The sequence below is a fragment of the Bison bison genome, unplaced genomic scaffold, assembly GCF_000754665.1.
Source record: "Bison bison bison isolate TAMUID 2011002044 unplaced genomic scaffold, Bison_UMD1.0 scf7180017864259, whole genome shotgun sequence".
NCBI lineage: Eukaryota > Metazoa > Chordata > Mammalia > Artiodactyla > Bovidae > Bison > Bison bison.
Window position 1 is genome coordinate 7,495,272 of NW_011494831.1, and position 9,212 is coordinate 7,504,483.

Here is a 9,212-nt window from a genome sequence, read left to right on the forward strand (position 1 = left end):
AGTCATCTGGACCTGCATGTTTTTGATGGGCATTTCTGTTAGTCTGTTCAATTTATGGTATCACAGTAAGTCATGTATTTCTTAATGTTTACAGTTTTATGAGTAGTGTAGTCTTAAAATGTAATATACATCTCCTCTAGATCTGTGTTTATATCAATTTTTTTAGTTTCAAAACTTAGTTTTTAATTTTTTTGTGTGTATGTATATCAGTGTATAAGTTTTGTGAGTTTTCAAGTTTCATCTTTTATTGTCTCTTTAGTCAACCAGCTTTCAGACTTACCTGTCAATCACACTGGTTCATGCTTCCTAATTAAGTTTTATATTAGTTTTCATCTCTAATTATTCCTATCTTAGTTTACTTGAGATAATTTTGGCATTCCGATTATAGCTTCTTAGATTGAATAATTCATTTATTTTTATTCTTACCTATTTACTGATAAAAGTATTTAGATTTATATGCCTTCAGTATAGAATTTGCTGTTTGTATTTTTGACATATGCTGTCCTTCTTGTTAATTTGAATACAGACTGTACTAACTGTAGTTTTGAATTATTGGTTAACTGAAAAGCTGCCAGGAAGAATTTTAAAAATATTTGCTGTGATTAGTTACCTTCCATGTGAATTATTTAATAATGAGAAAATGTAGAGTGTACAATTTTTAGTTATTTTATGTTTGTTGAAATGGTCCCTGTGGTCTTTTAGATGGTTTTCTTCTGAGTTAATATTTTATGGATTCTGAAATACAATGTAATCTTCAATGTAAGACACAAAGTTGTATATGTAGATTTTAATGTACAAAACAACCTTAATTAGATCATTTACCTACTATGTCCTAATGATATTTTGATACCTGCTGTGGCAATATGATTTGTCAATATTATTACAGAGGAAAGGTCTGAGTTCAGCTTGACTTTTCACTTGCTATAGATATTTGCTTTTTCTCCCTAAGTGCATTAAATATTTTTACTTCATGTTTATGATTCACATATTTCATCAGGATGTATCTAGGTAAGGACTTTTTCCAGCAATTATACCTTAAATGTCAGTAATTCCTTTCTCACCTTTGAAATGTTTTCTCTTACTAATATCTTCTCTGTTTATTCTGGCTATATTCTTTAGGGAACAACTACACTTTGATCTATATTTACTCTTTGCTCTCTCTCAATATATACATTTCATATATCCAAGATTGATAGTATGTGTGTACATTCATTTTCTCTTATTAGTTCAAATTTGTTATTTTCATCTGTGTTTTTAGAAAGCTTCACATACTTTGGGTCCATATCACTGCTTTGACTGCCCGCAGCAGTGGATATCCACACTAGAGTCAAATGGAACTTTAACTTTATCATTAATTTATAATCATCATTGAAGTCTTTTGATAATACATTTATTGCTTTCATTACCTCATCCTATTTCCTCTTATGCCTCCCCTGACATTTAGGGGGCTACAAAACTTGTCAAATAAGTAATTGTGATTTTCTTCTAGATATCATAATAAATTATTGTCAAAGGTGTACTCTCTTCATCCATTCCCTTTCTCTTTTGCTGCAATAATTTTTATTAGTCTAATGCTGATTATTTTTCTATTTAATGAACATTTAGATTTATCAGGACTTAATTTTTGTTAATAGAAAATATGGTTTGTCTTGGGTCCTACTCTCTCTTTACATGAGTAATGGTGAAATTCTCTCTTCTGAGAGTCATAGTAGAGAGTAGACGGATATAGCTTTTACAAGGAACAGGCCATGCAATTCTTTATTACTTCAAGGTATTTTTCTACTACTTGCATATCTGGTTCTAACCCAAGATAGTAGGTGAAGATTACAACTCCCAACATGCTACAACAGGATTTGTTATATCTGTCCCTTCTTCAGTGTTCAGTTGTATTTGTTCAGTTGTATTCAGCTATATTTTCCAGAATGTGTGCACCTGAAATGTACCATTTAGTTGGGGAATGTACAAAGCATATTCCTTATTTTTTTTCTTAATCACTTGACTTTAGTTAAACATTAAATCCAGAGTAGATTTCTTCTTTTCTTTTCTTTCCTCAAACTGCTTCTATTTATGTCAATGACTTCACTGCAGATGCTGACTGCAGCCATGAAATTAAAAGACACTTGCTCCTTGGAAGAAAAGTCATGACCAAACTCGACAGCTTATTAAAAAGCAGAGACATTACTTTGCCAACAAAGGTCCATCTAGTCAAAGCTATGGTTTTTCTAGTAGTCATGTTTGGATTTGAGAGTTGGACTGTAAAGAAAGCTGAGTCCTGAAGAATTGATGCTTTTGAACTGTGGTGTTGGACAAGACTCTTGAAAGTCCCTTGGACTGCAAGGAGATCCAAACTGTCCATCCTAAAGGAAATCAGCCCTGAATATTCATTGGAAGGACTGATGCTGAAGCTGAAACTCCAATACTTTGGCCACCTGATGCAAAGAACTGACTCATTTGAAAAGACCCTGATGCTGGGAAAAATTGAAGGCAGGAGGAGAAGGGAATGACAGAGGATGAGATGGTTAGATGGTATCACTAACTCAATGGATATGAATTTGAATAAACTCCGGGAGTTGGTGATGGACAGGGAGGCCTGGCATGCTGCAGTCCTTGGGGTTGCAAAGTGTCATAGTGTCATGAATGAGTGACTAAACTGAACTGAACTGAATAACTTCCAGATTCCAGCCTAAGGTTAAGTATCTGTTTTGTTGAATTGTTCTATGAACATCTACAAGAACTTTTAGAACTAACACCCAAAAAAGATGTCCTTTTCATTATAGGGGACTGGAATACAAAAGTAGGAAGTCAAGAAACACCTGAAGTAACAGGCAAATTTGGCTTTGGAATATGGAATGAAGCAGGGCAAAGGCTAATAGAGTTTTGCCTCTTAAGAAAACACACTGGTCATAACAAACACCCTCTTCCAACAACACAAGAGAAGACTCTACACATGGACATCACCAGATGGTCAACACCGAAATCAGATTGATTATATTCTTTGCAGCCAAAGATGGAGAAGCTCTATACAGTCAGCAAAAACAAGACCGGGAGCTGACTGTGGCTCAGATCATAAACTCCTTATTCAAAGTCTCCAAATTCAGACTTAAATTGAAGAAAGTAGGGAAAACCACTAGACCATTCAGGTATGACCTAAATCAAATTCCTTATGATTATACAGTGGAAGTGAGAAATAGATTTAAGGGCCTAGATCTGATAGATAGAGTGCCTGATGAACTATGGACAGAGGTTCGTGACATTGTACAGGAGACAGGGATCAAGACCATGCCCATGGAAAAGAAATGCAAAAAAGCAAAATGGCTATCTGGGGAGGCCTTACAAATAGCTGTGAAAAGAAGAGAAGCAAAAAGCAAAGGAGAAAAGGAAAGATATAAACATCTGAATGCAGAGTTCCAAAGAAAAGCAAGGAGAGGCAAGAAAGCCTTCCTCAGCGATCAATGCAAAGAAATAGAGGAAAACAACAGAATGGGAAAGACTAGAGATCTCTTCAAGAAAATTAGAGATACCAAGGGAACATTTCATGCAAAGATGGGCTCGATAAAGGACAAAAATGGTATGGACCTAAGAGTAGCAAAAGATATTAAGAAGAGGTGGCAAGAATACACAGAACTGTACAAAAAAGATCTTCATGACCAAGATAATCACAGTGGTGTGATCACTCACCTAGAGCCAGACATCCTGGAATGTGAAGTCAAATGGGCCTTAGAAAGAATCACTACGAACAAAGCTGGAGGTGATGGAATTCCAGTTGAGCTACTTCAAATCCTGGAAGATGATGCTGTGAAAGTGCTGCACTCAATATGCCAGCAAATTTGGAAAACTCAGCAGTGGCCACAGGACTGGAAAAGGTCAGTTTTCATTCCAATCCCAAAGAAAGGCAATGCCAAAGAATGCTCAGACTACCGCACAATTGCACTCATCTCACACGCTAGTAAAGTAATGCTCAAAATTCTCCAAGCCAGGCTTCAGCAATGCATGAACCGTGAACTTCCAGATGTTCAAGCTGGTTTTAGAAAAGGCAGAGGAACCAGAGATCAAATTGCCAACATCCGCTGGATCATCGAAAAAGCAAGAGAGTTCCAGAAAAACATCTATTTCTGCTTTATTGACTATTCTAAAGCCTTTGACTGTGTGGATCACAATAAACTGGAAAATTCTGAAAGAGATGGAAATACCGGATCACTTGACCTGCCTCTTGAGAAACCCATATGCAGGTCAGGAAGCAACAGTTAGAACTGGACATGGAACAACAGACTGGTTCCAAAAAGGAAAAGGAGTACGTCAAGGCTGTATATTGTCACCCTGCTTATTTAACGTATATGCAGAGTACATCATGAGACATGCTGTGCTGGAAGAAGCACAAGCTGGAATCAAGATTGCAGGGAGAAATATCAATAACCTCAAATATGCAGATGACACCATCCTTATGGCAGAAAGTGAGGAGGAACTCAAAAGCCTCTTAATCAAAGTGAAAGAGGAGAGTGAAAAAGTTGGCTTAAAGCTCAACATTCAGACAATGAAGATCGTGGCATCCGGTCCCATCACTTCATGGGAAATGGATGGGGAAATAGTGGAAACAGTGTCAGACTTTATTTTTTGGGGCTCCAAAATCACTGCGGATAGTTATTGCAGCCATGAAATTAAAAGACGCTTGCTCCTTGGAGGGAAAGTTCTAACCAACCTAGATAGCACATTCAAAAGTAGAGACGTTACTTTACCAACAAAGTCCGTCTAGTCAAGGCTATGGTTTTTCCCAGTGATCATGTATGGATGTGAGAGTTGGACTGTGCAAAAAGCTGAGCGCTGAAGAATTGATGCTTTTGAACTGTGGTGTTGGAGAAGACTCTTGAGAGTCCCTTGGACTGCAAGGAGATCCAACCAGTCCATCCTAAAGGAGTTCAGTCCTGGGTGTTCATTGGAAAGACTCATGCTAAACCTGAAACTCCAATACTTCGACCACCTCATATGAAGAGTTGACCCATTGGAAAAGACTCTGATGCTGGGAGGGTTTGGGGCAGGAGGAGAAGGGGATGACAGAGGATGAGATGGCTGGATGGCATCACCGACTCAGTAAACATGAGTTTCGGTGATCTCCGGGAGTTGGTAATGGACAGGGAGGCCTGGCGTGCTGCAATTCATGGAGTTGCAAAGAGTCAGACAGGACTGAGCGACTGAACTGAACTGAACGGAACTTACTTACCTATTAATTTTTAACTTATTCCACATTTTTATTTCATACAAAGGGCTGCATTAATGGTATATTAGCCACGTATCATTTAAATGGTTATCAAACTTACTTTTCTAGAGTTATTTTTGTATAGTTTTATTTATATATTTTTAACTATGCTGAGTTGCTGCATGTGGCTTTTCTTCAGTTTTCGTGAGTGGGTGCTACTCTTCATTGCAGTGCTCAGGTTTCTTATTCCAGCGGCTTCTCTTGTTGAAGAGCATAGAACCTAGGCTTCAGTAGTTGCCATTGTGGGCTCTAGAGCACAGGTCCAATAGTTGTGGCATTCAGGATCAGTCACTCTGTGGCATGTAGGGGATCTTCCTGGATCAGGGATCGAACCTGTGTTTCCTGCATTGGCAGGCAGATTCTTTACCACTGAGCAACAGGGAAGCCCCTAGAGTTATTTTAGATTAAGTTATTTATTCTCTTTACTTTCATTCTGTAGACAACCCAAAATAAGTAGAATCATTCTTCATATTGTTACTTGGTAGTTATAAAGAATTTTTCCATGGTTTTTATTCTTTAATTTTTTTTTAAATTCTGTTAAGCTGTCCTTATTGTTTACTAGAGATCTATAAAGAGAATGATGGAACCACAGGTGAAATCTTTTATAATACAGATCTCACCCTAGAGTAATAGAAATGAAACTGAGATGGATTCAACACATGTCATCAGTGTTGAAAATAAGAGAATTCTTGTTTCAGAATCTTAGAGAAAATGCTCAAAACCATGAGGGCATACAAAATTCTTGTACCCTATATGTTATACATTCCTATTTTGTCTATTATCAACTTTATATGAAAGGAAAGGAATCTAAAGCATGAATTATTGATTACAAGTCATTAGATGAGTAGTAATATTCATTCATTTTAAGCATTTGTTCATTTTAAAGTGAAAGTGTGGGTCACTCAGTCCTGGAATCCAACTCTGCGATTCCACTGACTATATAGCCCACTAGTTTCCTCTGTCCATGGAATTCTCCAGGCAAGAGTACTGGACTGAGTTGCCATTTCCTTCTCCAGGGGATCTTCCCAACCCAGGGATCAAACCCAGGTCTTCTGCATTGCAGGCAGATTATTTACCATCTGAACAACAAGGGAAGTCCTTGTTCATTTTTAGTATTTGTTAAATCCATAAATAGGAAAGTGGCTCAGACCATAAAGAATTCTGCCTGCAACATGGAAGACCTGAAATCGATCCCTGGGTTAGGAAGATCCCTTGGAGAAGGGAATGGCAACCCAGTCTAGTATTCTTGCCAGGAGAATTCCATGGAGAGAGGAGCCTGATGGGCTATAGTCCATATGGTTGCAAAGAATTGGACATGGCTGAGCAACTACCACTTCAAGTAACAATTGTATAAAGCTCTGGCCTTACTCTCTTGGTCCGCTCTGGAGGTCACCTGTGTTTTTAATAAAGAATTCATGGATACAAAAATCGTTTCCCACCTCAAGCACTTCAGTGTGAGTATATTTGCTAGCTATAGAAAAATAGTAGGTCAAGGAGCAGGCCAGAAATGCACAGGAATTAATGCCCACAGAAACAACCTTCCAACCATAAGGGACATTTGTTGGTAGATAAATGCCTTGGCTTCCTCATTCCTTGGTGGAAAAGTTCTCCCAGCAGAAAACAAGTCTAAACCCCAGTTGCCCACAGTAGTGTTCATTCATTACTGCATCTTGTGTTGGCTTTCCTCCCTCTCTGACCTCCCTTTCCTAATCCTATTTCTTCCTAGGACCTGGTTCTGCTTCGGAGGGAACCTCATCAAAGATAGGAGGAAAGTCCCAGAGGGTATATGTGCAGCGCATATTAGGAGAGCAATCAATCAATGCATATAGTACAAGTGCTAATTTTTAGAAATGGATTCTATCCAAGCAAACACTTCAACAAAATACAGCTCCAAGCCACTGTTTCACTCAGTTACAATAGTGCTAGTTTTCCATGTAAAAGTTTCAAGAAGTCAACAGTGGTTGCTGAATCAGCTATCTGCCTTGTATCATTTTACTTCATTTTGAAAATCTTTTTATTTTGAAAATTTGAAAATATCTCACAATTCTAAATGTAGAATATAAAAATTCACATGTACTGTCATCCAGTCTCTTTTAGTGTCTTTTAACTTATTTTAAAATAGTAATTCCACATATTTAACATGTACAACATGATTATTTGGTATACATGTACACAGTGATTGATTACTACAATCAAATAACATCTCACTTCTTCACATAGTTACCATGTTTTTGTGTGATGAGGGCACCTATAATCTACTTGTTTAAGTAAACTTCCCATATTTGATACAGTATTACTGACGATCCTGCTGCTGCTAAGTCGCTTCAGTCATGTCAGACTCTGTGCGACCCCATAGACGGCAGCCCACCAGGCTCCCCCGTCCCTGGGATTCTCCAGGCAAGAACACTGGAGTGGGTTGCCATTTCCTTCTCCAATGCATGAAAGTGAAAAAGTGAAAGGGAAGTAGCTCAGTCATGTCTGACCCTCAGCGACCCCATGGACTGCAGCCTTCCAGGCTCCTCCATCCATGGGACCCTCCAGGCAAGAGTGCTGGAGTGGGGTGCCGATAGTCATGCTTAAACATTAGAGCTCTAGACTTACTCATCCTATGTAACTGCGATATTGTACACTTTGACAAATATCTATCTATTTCCCTGGCCTTCTGCTCCTGCTAACCACAGTTCTTTCTGTTTCTATGGATTTGATTTTTCTAGATTCCACATAAGTGAGATCATGCATATTTTTTCTTTATGTGTCTAGCTTATTTCATTTAGCATAATGTCCTCTGGGGTTGTTGTCAATGACAGGATCTGCTTCTTTTTTAAGATTGAATAATATTCTGTTATATATATACAGTCATCCTTTCATGGGCATTTAGGTCATTTCCATATCGTGGCTATTGTGAATAATTCTGCAACTGCCATCCAATTTTGATAAATATTCATATTTACTATACTTCTACATATCCTATTTTATTTTTTTGTTTTTAAGATCTTCATAGATTGTAATATGCACACAAAAAATGACCATTCTAAATTTATAGCAAAATGGATTTTCTCAAACTGACCATATCCTTGTAACCAGAATCCAGATAAAATAAATAAAATATTACCGTCATCCCTAACTTCCCTCCCTGCCACACACATATATTTTTTCAGTTACTGCTCACACTAACAGAATTAAATACCATTCTGACTTCTAGATTGCAGGAGTCTTTTAGGCAAATAACACACATTCTGTCATTTTACCTCTACATCTACCCTGATTTATTGTATATTCTTAAGTCGAATCAAAAGGCAAAACTGCTCTCCAGCTCTACCATACTTAACATACAAACATGCAAATAATTTTTTCTAAAACTTGTTGGAAATTTTTCTTCTCAATTTAGAAATGAACTAAAACCTGGATTTAGTGAATTGAAAAGACATGTATAATAAGGGAATAAAAAGGCATATTTTCACTATATGGTTTTGGACTAAATGGAAAGGCAGCATCCTGTGTTCAAAGATCATGTAAGATCATACTAGCTTTTTGAGAATTACTACTCTTTCCCAGCCTGAACTGGATTATTTTGTTAAGAAATCCAATAATTACATTAAGAGTATCCTTTTATTATAGCATTATATTCTAACTTTAACCCAGTCTGCAAGTAATTGCTTTATTTGGATTTAAGTCACAATCTATGTTGAAAGTTATATTTTAGGATGACTAGAGGCATTTTGGAATGCACATTTTTTATTAAGATACATCTGTTGATTAAAAGACTACTTTTGAATTTATAAAGTACTTCAAGTAATTAATTTTAACAGTGACATAATGCAGTGTATTTCTAGAACAGCCTTTCCCTACAGTGTAGAGTAATTCCATATTCATTAGATACTTCCTTATTTGACAGACAAATGCCTGAAGGAGACAATTATTGCAGTGTCTGACTCAGTGTACTATCTTTTCAGCTAAAATG